This window comes from Vicugna pacos, chromosome 26, assembly GCF_048564905.1.
Source record: "Vicugna pacos chromosome 26, VicPac4, whole genome shotgun sequence".
Taxonomy (NCBI): Eukaryota; Metazoa; Chordata; class Mammalia; order Artiodactyla; family Camelidae; genus Vicugna; species Vicugna pacos.
Window position 1 is genome coordinate 24601365 of NC_133012.1, and position 17924 is coordinate 24619288.

At 42.1% G+C, this 17924-nt stretch overlaps 3 long non-coding RNA genes across 3 annotated transcripts in view; 1 reads left to right on the plus strand and 2 right to left on the minus strand.

The window, feature by feature from the left end:
* Nucleotides 1-1810: 1810 nt before the first annotated feature.
* On the minus strand, nucleotides 1811-4319 carry LOC140689612 (uncharacterized). The gene is made up of 2 exons (XR_012064651.1): nucleotides 4223-4319; nucleotides 1811-2269 (listed from the first exon to the last, which is right to left on the minus strand). It is a non-coding gene; the product is annotated as an uncharacterized lncRNA (long non-coding RNA).
* Nucleotides 4320-4445: 126 nt separating this feature from the next.
* LOC140689613 (uncharacterized) lies at nucleotides 4446-6630 on the plus strand. Its single transcript, XR_012064652.1, has 2 exons — nucleotides 4446-4519; nucleotides 5419-6630. It is a non-coding gene; the product is annotated as an uncharacterized lncRNA (long non-coding RNA).
* Nucleotides 6631-12204: 5574 nt separating this feature from the next.
* LOC116285682 (uncharacterized) overlaps nucleotides 12205-17924 on the minus strand; it is a 198966-nt gene continuing 193246 nt past the window's right edge. The window contains exon 5 of the long non-coding RNA XR_012064555.1: nucleotides 12205-12272. This is a non-coding gene — a long non-coding RNA (uncharacterized lncRNA). The remainder of the gene's footprint in view (nucleotides 12273-17924) is intronic.

The window sequence follows — 17924 nt, forward strand, 5'->3', positions numbered from 1 at the left end:
TTTGTTGCAGTGCTTTCAGAATTCTCCTCCTCGTTCACGTCGGCCTCAGCCTCCTCTGGCATCACTTCTGAATGTTCCTAACTGCACATTTATTTCCTGAGTACGGTTTAGACTCCTGCCTCTCCCCTCGGTATTTTACAATTGCAGATGGCTTTTCTGCAGCCTTCTTCTTTTCTCAGAGTCCCTACTTGTTAAAGCTTGCGTGCCCGCTCGCTTGAATGGCAATGCGGTAAGAACGTGCGTGTCTGCAGACTGATTGCTCTTGATTCTAGCTGTGCCTTGTTTCATAGGGGCCTGGTTTTCATCGGTCTCCTCATTTCTAATAATTCCATCTGTAATGACTGGACACTGTATCGTAACTTTAAAAAGGGAATCTTGAAGATCTTTTTTGCACGTTCTTTTCTTTACAAAATTTGGTGTAAAGAGGCAGCTCTTTCCTTTAAATATTCTCAGCATGCAAAGTGTTTTATATTAGAGACTAAAGCCCGAAGGGGTAGCATTAATCTCTCCTGTTTCCTCTCCCAGGCTTTCTGATTTTAAACTCATATTTCCCACTTGGTAACATGAGATACACCACGTTTGCAGCATTTCAAAGCATTTTTCATTAGCCTCATACTATCTTGATATTCCAACACTGAATTTGATGAGCATGATTATTTAATAATGTCATATTCCGGCCTATGCACTTCCCTTATATGGTTAGTAAAATAAAAAAAAAAAGATCAGCCATCTAATATTATCTGATAGAGACTAAAATAAAATATAAAAGCAGATCTAAAAGCACTTTTGAAATAAATAGACCAAGTGAAGGAAAGAAGGCTTACATAAACACAAAGAACCTTGGGACTTAATATAAAGGAATAGTAAAATAGCGATGGCTGTCTATAAAATACATGGGAACTAAACGTCAGGTTCTTTCCATACTTTTAAATCACAGAATCACGATACAATTTTTCCCCATTTGTAAGGAAACCAGCAAGCGTTAGAATTACCCGCAGTACTAAACAAGGAGCCTACGACGTTGGACCTGCCTGTGTCAACACAGCAGGTCAGACAGAGCCCAGGTGTGCCAGGCTGATTTGGGCACAAAAGAAGGGGGGCCCAGCCTGGTGCGGAAACCTGGTGAGTCAAGACAGACCACAAGAAGGGGCTCAGGCTGACTATGAGTATGTAAATCTGAGCATAAGTGTTGATGATATTCTGGGGTAAAGCAGACCAGCTCCGTTTACCACTGATTCTGATCATGGGAATGTAATTCACTGAGCATTGCGTTGGCAACTGCATTATATCACATGCTATTATTATCCGTCCACAAGCACGTGGTTTGTACACTAACAGAAGACTGCAGAGAAAACAGTTTATGAATCAGAAGAGGTAAGTGAAGACGGTCAATCTATATGACTTTAAAAGTTTGGAAATTCTTGCTTTGACATTAGGAAAATTAATCTTTATTCTGTATGTCAATTTCTTGTGATTTAAGCTTATTTATTTTTGTACTATTTCTCCATTAGTAAGAATATCTAGTCATTTCTTTTCATTGTACCACATTTAAACACTTACTGACAATTAAACTTCCCACTCCTCTCACATTCTGATTCTTCAAGCCCCTGTTTAGTATCTTGTAAAACAGAAGTTTCTCCATAGACAAGGATGTTAGACATCACACAGTGGCTCTGTGAAGGGCTCCCCACATTCTGACTTAGCAGGAAACACTCTAGGGGGTGGAGATGCCGTTCAGAAATAGATTCCCTCACACAGGCTACCAATCAGACATCCATTTGTGCATAAATATTTCCCTTAAAAAATAACTCTAGGCAGATTAGTTTATTTTCGCAGATTAATTTACTATTAGGGTAAATGTCTTTACTCAGAAGATGACTGGGCCTCCCCTCTCCTGCAGTTTGCTTCCTGTCACTCGCCCAGCAGGACACCAGGGGACCGGAAGGGGTAATGATTCTCTGGAGCTAGCCTGAGTGGGAACACGTCAGGAGTCGGTCCGGGAGAAATGGCCACAGTCCCCCCATCCTCCTGGGGCCCCCAGCACTGCCTCTCAGCAGCTTCCCTGGGCCACGGCCGTGGAGGCTGGGATGCGTCTTGTTGATGCTTTTCATAACCTTTGCCGTACACGTTGCCTCCATCCACAGCCTCCCCTCCTCGGACCGTGGGAGCTAGCTGTCCACAGCTCACCTGCTCATGAACAGTTGTTACTTTGACTTGGAATAAAACATGGCACTGTATCGACAGGTTCACTCACCCAGCCCGGGAGCTTCTAGGAGAGAGCAGAGCGATTAGGGGAAGCCAAGACCTCACACTCTGGGGATCCCAAACCCTGCCTACCCAGAACGGTGAAGACTGAGGACAGCTAAGCACCCAAAAGTAAGATTTGTGAGAGTCAGGAAAAGAGAAGGGAAAATCTGGAGTCTGAGGAAAGGCTTTGGTGGGGACGGGAGCGGTGGACAACGAGTGAGTGGCAGGAACACGGTGGGCATCTGCAGAGGCGACATAGAGCAGGGGATGGAAGAGATGGATCAGCAGGGTGAAACCTTTTTAGAAAAAGATGGAAAGCCCATCAACAGTGTTGTATACCCCGCAATTTTTACCTACAGCTTTTGGAAGCAAGTGAACTAGGAGTGGGAACTGCTGTCTAGTTAAAGAGAGCAGACAACTTAGAGAAATTATATGAAGTCAACGTTTGTGGGAATTAGCATAGGGGTCGGTAACCCTTTTCTGTAAAGGGCCCGATAGTAAATACTTCAGTCTTTGCCAACTATGAGGCAGTGTTGGGAACATTACATAGGTGCAGGTAGGACAAAAGAGAAGGCAAATTCGCACAAATTTTTATGGATGAAATTCAAAATATAACAACGATATAACTGAGTTTGTTTTTAAAAATACATGACTACTAATGAGAAGAATGGAATTCTCTTTTGGGGGAGGTAGCATTTTACATAACTGATGTTCAAACTTAATGTTCTCACTATGGTCGGAATCAACTGCCGATGCGTCTGTTAATGTTGACCCCAAAGGAGATTTTTGAGTATTTTATCTTCGAAAATGTCTTTTCACACAGATAGGTATCACCAAATACATGTCAACAGAGGGGCATATAATTTTAATTGAGCATATTTATCGGTTGGCAGGCATAAAGAATTCTATTATATTTTTCTCTTGATATTTGATTTTAGCGCACCATTATATTACATATTAGTAATTTTCAGAGGAAGATTAGGTGGGAGCTCCTCCATTGCACCGTTAATTGGATTTTGAAATATGGAGGGTTTTTTTTCCTTGTATTTTGATTAAGGTCTGAAAAAAGCCATTAGAACTATGGAGTTTGAACTTGGAACTCTATCTAGCACTGCAAATACGTGTGGGAACGGAGATCTCACTTGCTTTTTTAACTTTGAATAGTATACGGCAGGTGGAAGGGAGCTTTATTTTGTTTCAAACAGCGTTAGTCATCATAGCAATGACTTTACTGCAGAGTAAGTTCTGCATATGAGCACAGTTTTACCTTGTAATTTTATGTCAGATTCATTAAGAAATGTCATCCAGTCGGCACGAAAAGCTAATATGCAACCACTCGGTGTTTGACAATAGTAGGTGAGGGAGTGCTTCCAGCCACGGGGCCTTTGTTCACCAGCCTCTGAATCAGACTGGTGGAGTCAGAATCCCAGTACTCACTCACGGAGCCTTGTGACTTTGGGCAAATGGTCTAACCTAAGTCCACTAAGAGAGGGTAAGAGTTCTCCCTTCTCCTAGGGTTGTGAGGATCAATGAAGAGAGGGTGTGGAATAATATAAACAATTGGTAAATAGTTTTTAGTAGTAAAATAAAACCCCACCATCATGCTATACATGGATCAAAAAATTCAGCCATGAAACATGAGGCCGCGGGGTGGAGGGCACGGGGGGCGAGGAATGGTTATCCTCATCGGAGGGAAGCTAGCGAGACGAACTTGGGGAAGCCTGCCATGGAGGATACATTCCCATCGCCAGTCACCTTCTACCTGAATTCTTGGTGAGGGATTTCACTGCGTTAGAATCACTATAAGTATTTTATTAACGCTGCCATAGTGATGTCCCTCTATTTTATTCTTCATAACCACCCTATGAGATGGGTATTGATACCCTTTTATGGGCAAGGAAATCAAGGCTGCCATCCTGGAATTGACCCAGTTCACCTTTTCCTATCAGCCCAGGCTCAACTTATCCAACCTCACCAGTTCCGTGCAGCCGCTCCCCAGGGAATCCCAGTGCTTCCTTCTCCGGAGCATCTGCAGGTAGAGAGCAGAGCACGGTTCATGGGTGGTGCTCCTGCTCAGACCCTGGAGCTGCCTTTAAAGGTACTGACGTCCTCATAGATGACCTTTTCTATGACCTCACTGTGTGCCTAGCTCCTTCTACGGCAGGGGTGTGTCTCACCTATTCTTGTGTGTACAGAGATGACTCCTGAGTAGTTATGCAGAGAAAAGTATTAAATCAAGGAATGGATGACTGAAGATTGTTACACAGATGAAGTAATATTTTACTATTATCCTTCACTAAAGACAATACTTTTCAGGCATTTATTTCACGTGTGCACTATTTTCATATTCTTTTTTTATATTATGTTATTTATTTATAAACTAAAAGAAATCTTCCTTAGAAGGAATACATAAATTAACATGCATTCGTGCTCAGATCCCAAGTTTGCCATTAAAAAAGCTATGGGAACTTAAGCAGAAAAATTTCGCTTCTCTGTTCTTTCTTTTATTTCCTTATCTGAAAGCTATTTTTAGGATCAAATTCAATTCTGAAATTCTATGATACTTTTTAAAGCATAAGGTTTTGATAACAGATACTAGTTTTTATAATAGATTCATATTATTTTTATTATTTATATTTTTTGAAAAATAATCTATAAGATTTAAATTAGGACTTTGGAATATCTCAGCTCTACATGGCTTTAAGAGATAAACAGTATCGTTTTATTGTTCGGTAGAATTATTTAAAAAAACATGTTTGGTGTAGGATTACTAAGTTTTGTTAAACTTCTTCCTGGAGTTTTTAAAAATATATTCCAAAAGCCATCTAAGGTGATGCACACTTGAAATTCGGCATTGGGCTTTTTAATTCACATTGAAATTTCACTGCCCAGATGCTCGTGTCTCACTGTGGCTTTACACCAGTGCAGTCAGGAGCCACGCTAAAAGGACTGATCAGACTCCCGCAGGAGGACCCAAGTTAATTTCTCTGTCACCTCCTAGAAACATGCTTTATCTGAGGGACTTCATATAGTGCAAGAAAACTCTAATCTGGGGTATGCATGTGTTTTTCTTTGGATCAGCCCGGTGTTGAGTCATGATCTTTATTATCAATTACCAGAAAAGGAATTGGTTATGGCTACCCACCTCTGACACTGCATCTTTCTTTTTAGGAGCATCGCCAGTATGTGCAGATGGATTACAGTTTCCCAGAAGGCAGGGCGGTGGCCGTCTTCCTGTGTGTTTTGGTCTCTAGTTTAGGGCCTGACACACAATTCCTGACTCAGTAAACAGAGAATGAATGCAAGCCTCGGCATCATCTCCATTAGGCAGATGAGGAGAGAGAGGATCAGGCAGGTTAATTAAGAACCAACCCACAAGGTCACAGAGGTGACAAGTGACAGCACAGAGCTTTAAACCAGACCTTCTGACTTGAAAGCCACCATCTTTCCAGTCACCCCAGGCTGCTTCCCCTGGCAGATCATTCAAACCGTGCACGTTTTTGGAGCTTACCTATCAAGCCATGTTATTCTCAGCAGATTGTATGACAAACACTTGCAGCTTTTGTCCCTAGCCTTTTTATGGGGTCTAGAATCACAAAACAGCCCCAAACGCCCTCAGCTCAAAAGCACCAGGAAAGCAGAGCTGAGAAACTTGGCCACCAACTTCTAATGCGCGTCTGTAGAGGACTAGGGTCCCCCAAACATTCTGGGGCACCCCGCTGGGAGCTGGCGGGACGCTGCTTCCCAAAGCTGCTCAGAAGTTCCGCCAAGCCAGGGACATTTCCGTGCCGCTCAGCATAGCCGAGCGCAGCGTCCGCAGGCTCTAAGTCCCGCGGTCCGAGGACAGAAAACGCTGGCAACGGAAACCTCCGGGGGCCTCCTCCACAGAAAGCGAGCTCACTTATCACAAAGACGCATTTCTAAGAGAGCGACGATTTTGTTGATGACATTTAAAGACGGAACACACAGTTCCCGAATATAATTTCAGCTTTCCAAAGGGCGTTTTGTTCTTTTTCAGAAATGCCTGGGTGGTTATTTCTTGTTGTTTTGCTGCGAAGGGCTGCTCAGTGCGCCTCTTGGGGCAACATGAAAAAGAAGGAAAAGAACAAGCCACTAAATGGTCCTCTGGCGGCCTCCGTGGACTGAGGACGACTCTCAAACGTAAACAAAGGTGCCTGGGTGACGCTGATAGACTTTTCACATCAGGCTAAAATACTCTTCCAAACACTGACCCATTCAGATTGATTCAGATGAAATGCTTTCTTTTTTCCCTTGGGAATGTCGGTTTCCCGTCATGTTTTTTTAAGAAATTCCTTAAAAAAATACTGCGATCTCAGTAACAAGCTGTTAATCTCTTACATGAAGAATTGGATTCCATTTACATACAGCGGTCTATCTTGGGTTTTATTATGTTCGGCATATGAATTTTTTTCTTTGACAACTACTGTTATTAAAATTACTGACTCTCTGGCTTTCTAAATTTGGGCTATTAGGCCTTAGTATAAGTACATATACATGTGTATTTATTTATCTTTTTAGACAAGAAATTAGTAAGAATTTGGCACCAGGACCAGCAATGGTGTCAGTATTTTAGGACATTTGTTCACATGTTTTGGCTGTGTCGGGGGGGCAAAGTTATTTTTCCCTTACCCTTCTGAGTTCTTAGCCGAAACCCCTGTGACAAAAGACAAATTAACAAGAGAAAAACACACAGGCATCTGATTAACACGCAGACCTCAATGTGCACATGGAAGATGCCCAGGGAAAAACGAGCGGCTCCTAGAGGAGGCTTAGAACTCCCCGGGGCAGTGTGGGCCTCTTAGGGGAGAGGACGTGAGCTTAGGAGGATGAATGGGTCCTGAGAAGAATGGAGGGAAGGTGTGCTCATTTGTGACAGAGTGTGTCGGGGTTGGGGGCTGTTGACTTCTGGTCTCCTCGCCTGACCAGACCCAGTCCTCTCTGGTTGATGAGACCCCTTAATGGGGGGAGGTTTATGACAACTGGCTCCTGTTGGAGGCTCTGTCTTCAGGCAAAGGGAGGGCAGAGAAGGCCTCTCCCTGCATTTGCTGTCCAGCCGCCCACCGCGCCAGGCAGTCAGTGCACCACCTGGCATGTTAGGGGAGGCCTGCCCTGTGCCTCTGCCCCTGCTCTGACGCCCTACACTCCTCGTGGCTAAGACGTAAACACCTCACGTTTGTGTGTGGTTTTCCCAGTTTACTGAAGAAGTTAATAAGTAACTTTTTTATCTGTAAAATTTATATTCTAAAGTTGCAAAAAAAAAATCATTTCAGGATATTCATTTAGGGAAAATGAAGGGCGGGCTTCAATTCAGTCTTTATCTTGAGCAGTCTACTAGATTACGAGCTCTTCCAGGGGACACACCCTACACGGCTGGGTCCTCCAGGCTCCACTGGACGAGTGATTGTATTAAATGTCCAAAAAAGTTTTGTTGACTCTCTGAATGAATGACAATCAAACCATACACATCATGTGTCTAATCGGGGGTCAGCACACTAGGGTCCAATCTGGCCCTGGTCTGTTTTCGTATGCCTCACACACGAAGAATGTTTTTCATGTTTTTAGAGTTTTAAATGTAATACGGAAGAACATGTGACAGAGATTATTGGGCCTGCAAAGCCTAAAATAATTACCACATGGCCTTTTACAGAAGAATGTTTGCAGACCCATATTTATTTTTAAATACACACCACACACACACACACACACACACACACACACACTTTAGCTGGAACTCAGACCAATTTGCAGAGTGAGGCTCTCCAGGGAGGAAGACCCTAGTCTATTCAAGGTCACTGTCTATTCAAGGTCATTTCCCTTTCTTATTAATAGAACTCCTGCTGGATACCTGTCTCTAGGGATGAAATGCTGTACGTTCATGCTGCTTCTTTTTGGACGTCTGTCTGTCTAGCAATTTTAAAATGTATTAAAGACAATATGCCCTACAGTAATAGTTTTCATCTCCATAATGGATGTGAAAAGTTGTTCTTGTTTTATCCTCTCAGGATGGCTAAGATGGAGTGGAATCCAGTGTTGCTCACACACTGGCCTTGACAGAGAAAGGCCAGGATTACCTTCAGAATCAAAGCTTCATTACTGAGATAAAATGAAGGTGACTTTACCACTCTTTATGTAATTAAATGCAGTAATTTCATTATTATGGAAAATTTCGCCACACAGCTGTTGGGTTGAAGAAAATGTTTGCATTATCAGTAATCCTTTTATATTTCTGACATGACTCATAGCTCCTCATCGATTCCCAGGTCTGAGAATCAAATAGAATTTGAAACCTTCCTTAGGTAAGTATTGCTTATTTGTTCCCTTAATAGCAACTCTACACTTTTTTTTTGGTTTTTTTTTTTGACTTTGGTGAACCATTCAGATGGTTCAGATGCCATGTCCTTACAGTTTATCCACTCAGTCAGTGACTGGTAGATAAAGGGTCAAATGGCCAAGCAGGTCCTGGAACAGTCAGTTCAGTTTAGTCTCAGACTTTATGACAACGGTGGTCTTGGCCGCCAGTGGGGGTGCTCATCAGGCAACTGTCATAACACGTGTGCGAGCGGAGGCTCTGCTGAGCTCAGATGTAAGGATCTGGTCGGGTCCGTGGTGGGGGCCTGGGGTGACTAATCTCTTACCTAACATGCTTGACCACGTCTGACAAAAAGTTTCCAATATATTTATTAGTAGAAAAATATATTTAAATCTCCTTTGTCGAAATCTCAAATGGTCCTGAACTCAGGAAGGGAAGACAGAGGTGCAATATAACAGGACCCTTAAAACCCCCATGTTAATCCCAGCTCAGACCTGGAAGTTCTGGGCAGTTCCCATTCCAGTCCCTTGGAACTGGCCCTGTTCCTTTTGGGAAAGACTGGAAAGAAGATTTAGCCTCAGAAGGTCCCTCCTACAGGGAATCCGTCCTACCCTTTATTTCCTTTCACTCTCGGTCTTGAGAAGCGCTTGAGGTCTAAGAATGGGAGCAGATGCTCTTCTGCTCCTTTAGGATGTCAAAGTCAGGCTTTTGCTCACTTACAACACTAGGATTTATAAGTTTATTCAACCAAGTTGGACACTAGTTGTCTGTGCAACCATTTTAGTCTAAGAGATCCTATGGTAAATTAGCAGCTACTAAAAAAGGGGCAAATTATTCCGATTCCCCCTCTGTCCCTGCCGCCTACTCCTGGTGTCAGGAGCACCTTGTTTCTAGCAGCCAAGTGCTGCCACTTTGTCCTTCCTCTCTGAGACCCGGTCCTCCTCACTGAAACCAGTGACCTACAGCAATGTGGCCTTCCACCTTCTTACCTGGCCTCCTGGGGACGAACCTTACAGCATCTTTCAAGGTGCTGTATGTATCTTTAAATTTTTTTAAATACTAAATTTTTTAAAATTTGGAAATAATTTCAAACTTACAGCAAAGGTGGAAAAATAAGCATATCCAAGGAACAACAAGGTTCCCTTTGCCCAGGTTCTTTGATTTTAATAGTTTGCTCCATTTGCTTTATCTTTGGACTCACTTCCCCTCAACATCTGGGAGTAAGCTGCAGCGCTCTTGGTCCTTTGTCACTAAACACCTATTTCCTAAGGAAAAATACACATTCTCACATAACAACTGTGCCGTTATCGTCCTCAGTAAATTTAACATAAAGTTCATACTTTTGTTTATCTGTCATCCACGTCCCATTTTGGTCCATTGACCCAATAATGTCTTGTATTGAACTAGCTTTTCCTCTAGCATAGAATGTCATCTAGGGGAAAGTATTGTACTTAGTCGTCAGGTTTTTTGAGACTCATTTAATTTGGAACATTTCTAAAGCCTTCCTTTGTCTTTTATACATTAGCATTTATGCAGGATACAATCCTCTCCCACCTTTCAGAAACCAGAAGAGAATGTGCCTCGCTTTAAGTTTGTTCAATATTTCTTCGTGCCTCAATTTAGGTTACGTATTCCAGTTCCTAGCCAGAACACTACGTAAGGGACATTGCGATCTGACATTCTTCTCAAGGTGTCAAATCAAGAGGCACGCGATGTCTGTCTACATCTCTATCACCCTGTCACCATGCTGATTTCTTTACCTGGCAGGTAGTAAACATTCTAGGGGGACAACTTAGGATCATATAAATATTTTGCTCCTTAGCAGTATCTGTCCCCCTGGTTTTAGCATCAATTGATGATTCTTGCCTGCACCAATATTTACTATAACCAAGATTTATTATATGTACTGTAACTCCAGCCCTCCCTCCCACTAGCCAGTCAACACTCGGCATCCTTCTAAAGCAAGAGCCCTGTCCTCTTTCCTTTCTCTCTTACTTCCTTTTGTATATATAAGTACATGTTGTATATATATACATAAAACTATATATATTTTATATAAAGTCTATACCAAAATATATAAGTATACACATATATGAAGGTGAATATATTCATGTGTATATACATATATTTACATTTAATATGTTTTGGTGTGGACTCATAGGTTCCCATTTTTCCCTTGGTGGTTTAGAAGCAATTTATTTCTAAGGGCCAGGTAAGCCCTAAGCCCCCTCCAGAGAAATTCTTGTAGATTGAGTGATTTACGGGCTCATCAGATAAATCCATTCCACTCTTACCTTTCTAGGTTTTAAATTTCCTCCTTCCATATTACACCCATAATTTTAGGCATCTCACCTTCATTTAGTGCAGGCCACCCACCGATTCCAGAGCCTACTCTACCAGCCAAGCAAGCATTTAGCACCATGTCGGGAGGCTTGTGTGAGCGCTGTGAGCAGCTCATCTCTGGGAGGTGCACCCATGTTGATATATCTGGTCTGATCAATAGCTGCGTTTCTTTTTCCTTTGTCTGGCCCTCTTGGAACCCATTCTCACACATATTCCAGAGCTTTCTGCCAATAGATATTGGGTGAGTCATGGGTCTATCTTGATGTGTTATGTGCCTCCTTCCATGTCAGGCTGTATTTGTCCCCCGGGGACGAGCTGGGATCTAACTTTGCCCCAGGTGCAGTGTCTACGCGGTGCAGTAGAGGAGAGCTGAGGCAAGGCATTGCCATCCCTTTCCTTTGACAGGTGAAGGTATCACAGGGTGTCCACACCAGTCAGGGCTTGTTTCATCAGAGAGGGAAGAACTGGTTCTGCCGGCAAAGGGATTTGCACTGCTCTGCAGGGATGCAGAGAGGTCAGGTCCATCCATCTGAACCCACCAAAACGTCCTGAGTCAGGATTCTGCTTTTTCTTAACAAATGCTCAGGCTTTGACATACCAGGCATAGCAAGGCTTTGCATTCAATTTATGCTGTGATTTAGCAAATTATAGGAACCGACTCTGTCTCTGATTTCTGGCTGTGTCAGTTTTGTGGCCACAAGGGGTCATGATAAATGGTCCTTAAATTTTCTAATCATGTCTTGGGCTGAGAATTTAAAACTCAGAGTATGTCCTTTTTTCTTTTTTTTCTTTTCCTTCTTTAAACTCTCCAGAGTACCGAGAAATGGCCAGAGCTCTGTATCTTTCACTTCCTCTCCAGCGGTCTACCCCTCGGTCATGTGGTCGGCCACGCCTCGCCCTCCAGCCTGCACTTCAAGTGACTAATGGGATATGTGATGAGTCACTGTGTGCTGTGAGCACACATGTGTTTTCCATTTTTCAATGGTTTGGGGAATCATCCTCGCTTCACACCCAAACAGCCCTCACAATCCCTCTCAAATCCCCATCACTGAGGACTTTTGTTCACAACTGCTTTTAGTGCGAGACGCTGTATCCGTCAGATCTCAAAGCAAAGACAGGCTCCACTTAAATATTTTAAAGAGGAAAAGATTAAACGTAGAGAATTATAGGCTGACCTTAAGGATGACTGGAAAGCAGATTAGCTGGTCATCAGGAAAGTCTTCTACAATCCGGGGCAGATCCACAGGGGACCCATTGCCCTGGGACCACCACTGGCGCTGAGCATGGCCCTGGTGCAGGGATCGGGGTCCAGTTCCAAGAAGCTAACCCCATACGGCCTCTGATACCATGCCTATCAAAACAAAAGAAGCAGGAAAAAGGACAATTTATGAGGCAGGCACTCTCCACATTTCCATGGTCTTGTTTTGTTGGGAGAACATCAAAAGGCACAAGAAAATGGTTTCGACCTCCTTCTCACTTTTCAAATATCACTCAAGTGCATTTAATCCGAGGAACTTAATTTGCATCCAGAACCCTAGTTGCCATGGAGAAATGCTGTTTTCAGTTTTTCCAAATTTCAGGTAGAGATAGGGTAGGATCTCAGTTGAACAAGCCAATCACAGCGTTTAGTGTTACCCCTCAGTGAGAACTGCCTCACTTAGACTCACAATCAAACCCATTTATCTATTTGTAATGAGACCTGTAAGCAGCAAATACTTGACTCGATTCTCACAGTGTGTACATATAAACTATACGTCATGAAACTCCTAAGATGGGTGACTCTTCCAGACTGAAGTCGATGGCACCCAGCTCATGGCAAAGGGGATTTTGAAATTTAGTTTTATACTTAATGGTAATGCATTTTTCTTTTCTGACAAACCCTTGATATAGTAAAGTCAATCAACCAATCATTGCATATGACTCATTAATATATTTGCATTTCAGGCACAGCCAGACCCGGCTAACCTTTTGACAACATGGAATGGAAGATCCAGTAACCCCACGGTAAGGACGAGCCTGTCTCCTCACCCAGGCGACCCGGCCAACCTGAATCTGCTGACCACATGGCAACCCCTTGACTGTCAACTAACAGGTTGGCTAACTTGATGTATCTGTTGACATAGATCCGAGGTACACGTGTTTTTTAGGTCATTGTGGTTGTTGCTGTTTTTATCAGTAACTGCCTTTTTAACTGAAGTAGAAATTCATAGGGAAAAAAAGGAAAAATATAACTGGAGGCTAATTGACTTTTGAAGCTCTGGGGATTCATTTTATTATGGAAGATTCAACGGAAAGATAAATGCACACACACAGCATGTAAAGTATCGATTGCCTGGAAACCACAGGAGAAAGCTCAATTGGCTTGCGAAGCTGCCTGATTCAGAGGTGCAGACATTAACTTCCGTTGTGTTTGTTTTATTTATACTTGTTTATCTCTCCCAAGCAAGGACTTCCTCATTATTTGAAAAAGAACTCAGTGAAACGGAAAAAATAAGAGAAGGAACTTTCTAAAAACTGTACTTTCTGATCTCTTAGTTGAATGTTTTCCTTTTGTGGTAAATTATTTTGTTGCATTTTACATTTTAACTTCTGCTTGCAAACTTTTATTAGTTAATACATTGACCTTTGTAATTCTTGCCTAAGAATATTTATTCCCCAAGCTCTGATGTGAGAACAATCTCCTTTATATAATAAAGAAAGTAAGGTGGTTACCTATTAAAGTCAGGTTTCGATTATTATCTGGCCTTTTCTGTAGGAGTAGTTGACACTTAAGAACACCTTTCTAAGGCAAAGCCCTCTGACTGCTTTTAAGTAGTCAGCCCATGCTGGGTTGCAAATACCAACGGCATCACCGGGGAAAAAAATTACATCTCACTTCTGATTGAGTGTCTAGCAAATTCACTCCATCCTCCAAAACCCTCTGAACAATGTAGATTGATCTTTGGAAGAAATATAACCTTAACAGATACATGGTACAACATTTTAAACATTATTTCACATGGTATTTTTAAATTCACTGAAAATGAGTATTTTTAATTATATCACACAAATCAAAATTATGACCCCAACTACAGATTCAGAATATGACACACATTCAAAATATTGTTACAATGAAACGGATGAGTTGGCTGATTTTTGTTCCTGTAGAATTTAGATCTACACAGAATGTGAGGATAAACTGCATTTCCAGTGCAACAGAGCTGGAGGACCCATAGAACCAAGCATCACATTTAACCCCTGAAATCAGCAATGAAAAGAAATGCGTCCGCTAAGTTAGTGCATTGATTACATTGGACAAGCATCCAGCGGATATACACTCAGGTAAGGCTTTAATTAACGTAGAGTGCGGTAGATCAGGAGAAAGAAACCACAGGCAATCATCAGCCACAGAGACGCCTGAATATTCCGGCACAGTCCTTCCTCAGTCACGCAGGACGGACGTCATCTTTGGATGTGAACCACCAAGATATGAACGAGGTTCCTCCGTGTCAGGGGACTTTTTAACCACACATCACACAGGTAAAGCCAGGCTGCAAACTACCACTCTGTGCCTGCTTTACCTATAACCCTATAGACACACATAACCAAACCCCACTTCTATCATGTGTGAGTGTTTCACTTTTGTCTTGATTTCCAGTATATCTGTGTATCAAGATTCCTGATTCCTCATCTGACTTCTGCCCTTGAATTCATTTGCTCCCTTGATCTCGTTTTCCCATCCGTCTGGTGATCAGCCTTGCATAATGATTTGGTAGAGAAAATAAGAAGATTGAAGGTGTAAAGCTGTACATCTTTTCTGTCTGGAAGACTGTTTTCTATATTATGATATTCGGTGGTTCACTGGGAGGGTTAAGTGGACAGGGTAGGGATCTGGGGGTAAAGAATTCTAAATAATTTATTTGGGAGAGAGGCAAGAGAATGACATTGCCTTATACGACATTTAGAGGTAGGGCATTCATTGTAAATGTATCCGTTGTATATGGAAAACAACTTTTGGTTAGATGGCATTCACTGCAATAAGATTCTATCTGCATGTCCCATTTTTATAGTCACAATTTTTGGAGAAAACTTAAGAGATCTTATTAGTAATATTAGAGCTCTTCACTTATTTTTTAAATTTTAAATTTTATGGGGGGGGTGGGAGATTTCTAAGGCTTATTTATTCATAAATTAGGTTTACTTATTTATTTTCAGAGGACGCACTAGGGATAGAAGCTGGGACCTTGTGCGTGCTAAGCATGAGCTCTACCACTGAGCTGTCCCCTCCCTCTGAGCTCCTAACTTTAAATACAGCCAGGCTGTGCCACCATTTGCCACATGGAACATGAGCTTTCCATTTTTTTTTTTGTAATGTCACTGAGGCTGGCTGGGTTGGAACAGGATTTTCCTGGCTCAGAAGTGGCCCCCCAAGCTCCCCTGGAATATGGATGGTTGGTTTTTATCTCCTTGCCTTTCTTACAAAGGCTGATCTAACTGTGTCTGGTGACCCTGGGCTTCTTCTAAAGTTGCCAGAATGAACTCAATTGGCCCTTTCTGCATGTTTAATGTCCTGACGAAGTTTAATATTTCCCAAGTGTGTTCTATAAAAATCAATTCCTGGAACAAAGACTTTCTTGGTTCTGCAGGAGGTATATAAACAGAATCTCGATGACACAATTAACATTAATTGAGTGCTCACCATGGGTCAGGTTCTGAAGTATACAGATTACATGTATTGACTCATTTAATCTTCAGCCGTTTTACAAGGCAATAACTCTCATAATAATAATAATGATAATATTATAGTATTATTATATATTATTATTATTATTCCCATTTTACAGATGTGGAAACAGACACAATGAAAGGTTTAGTAATTTGCCCAAGTGTGCCCAGTAGGAAAGTCTGATCTGGTATTTAAACAGATACATTAGGGAGAAGGTCCCAGGGTCAACACCAGATGAAACAAAACGAAGCAAGTAAAGCCACAGGAGCAACAGTTTAAAAAGCTTTTTTCTTTTTTAAACGATTGTTCTTCATACACGTTTGTCCACAGATGGTGCATTTTCAGGAACAGCCGCTACCACAGCATACAATTCCAGAAGCACTTCGTTAATCTAGTCAGATTTTCTACGGCTGTAGTTCCAGACCCCAGATCAGCTCTGGAGTCCCACAGTTGCTCAGGGCAGCTGGAGTAAATAGGTCTCAAATTTTGCAGGGTCGGGGGGGTGGGGGGAAGCGGGTACAAGATATCTCATCACATTTACTTTAGGAATCCACAAAGATTGGAGATAAGCCAAAAGGTTTCCCACTGAGTTTTTATTTGTGTGGTTCTCTCCTACAAGCCTGACAGTCAGAACAATGCCCAGGGAATAGCAGGTGCTCAAAAAGTGCCCGATGAGTAAGTGTATTAAGGAGCTGTCACAGAGTTTAGCCCTAATGTATACCAGACTTGTTCTAATCTCTGGAGTTGAGGGGAAGAGACTGACCACACAGAATGGGAAGTGCGTTCAGGGTCTGCCATCTGTGTGCCCTGTGTCTCTTATTTCTCACCCCCATTTTTATTCCACGACACTCAAGAACAGCAAGAGCCATATCCCAGTGAGCTGGCAGGGTCCCTACAGTTTTCTATGAGGACAAGGAAAAGACGTGTCATTCACTAATTCAGATGGTGAGTACCTTTTGAGGGCTCAGTACTGGATATCTAGTAGAGAAGAAAATAACTGTATAAACACTTATATAGTAATTACGATGGGCCTTTTAGTTATTGAATCTTCACCGCATTTTACATTTGAGAAACACAGGCCTCAAAGGCAGTCATTGGCAGACCTAGGCTTGTGACACAAAATCACACAAAATCTATCAGAAATGACAAATGTTCATCGATATAGAAAACAAGCTGGTTATCAGGGGAGAAAGGCAGGGGGAGGGATAGGTTAGGACTTTGGGATTAATAGATACACATTACTATATATAAAAAGATAAACAACAAGGACTTACTGTAGAGTACAGGGAGCTGTATTCAATCTCTTTATTTTTTTCTATTTATTTATTTTTATTGAAGTACAGTCAGTTATAATGTGTCAATTTCTGGTGTACAGCATAATGTCCCAGTCGTGTGTGTGTGTGTGTGTGTGTATATATATATATATATATATACATATATTCATATATATACATATATATATACATACACATATATATACATATATTCATTTTCATATTCTTTTTTATTAAAAGGTTATTATAAGATATTGAGTATAGTTCCCTGTGCTGTGCAGAAGAAATTTTTTTAAATATATTTTATACACAGTGGTTAACATATATTCAATTTCTTATAATGAGCTGTAATGGAAAAGAATCTGAAAAAACATATATATGTATGTATACGTATAACCGAATTGCTTTGCTGTACACTTCAATAAAAAATAAGAATTAAAAAATTAAAATTTAAAAAATGACAAATGTCACAAGGGCCAGGAAGGAGCAGCAGAGGGTGTTATGGGAGAGTGCCAGGGAGGGAGAGGCAGGGGAGGACTCTGAGAAAATGACATTGAAGATGACCTTGGACAGGAGGGTGGCTGGGAGCTGGGGCGAGTCCAGGGAGGCACCTGGCGAAGGGGAGCTGTGTGAGGGCCAAGCAGGCAGGAACGGCGGGTGCTGTTCAAGGAAGGAGCTTAGGGGAGGGCAGTGTGATGTGAGCTTGGGAGCTGGGAGCAGGGCTGGGGAGACGGGAGCCGGACAAACGAAGGAGAGGCTGGAGAGGGAGATGCCAGGTCACGCTGGGCCTTGCAGACCCTTTAACTTCCGCTTTCATGTCAACGGATGTCACCGTAAGAGTTTAGCAGGGCCGTGACATGATTCTCTTTATGTTTTATACTCTTATGGCACGTGATGATTAATGGCGCATTTTTGGCAGAGAATTTGCCCCTTTTAACGGATATCCTCTTCCTCATCTCAGCTGGTTCACTTCCATCGCTGATGCCCTGTGGAAAATGCTTTTGCATACAGAAACCGTATTTAA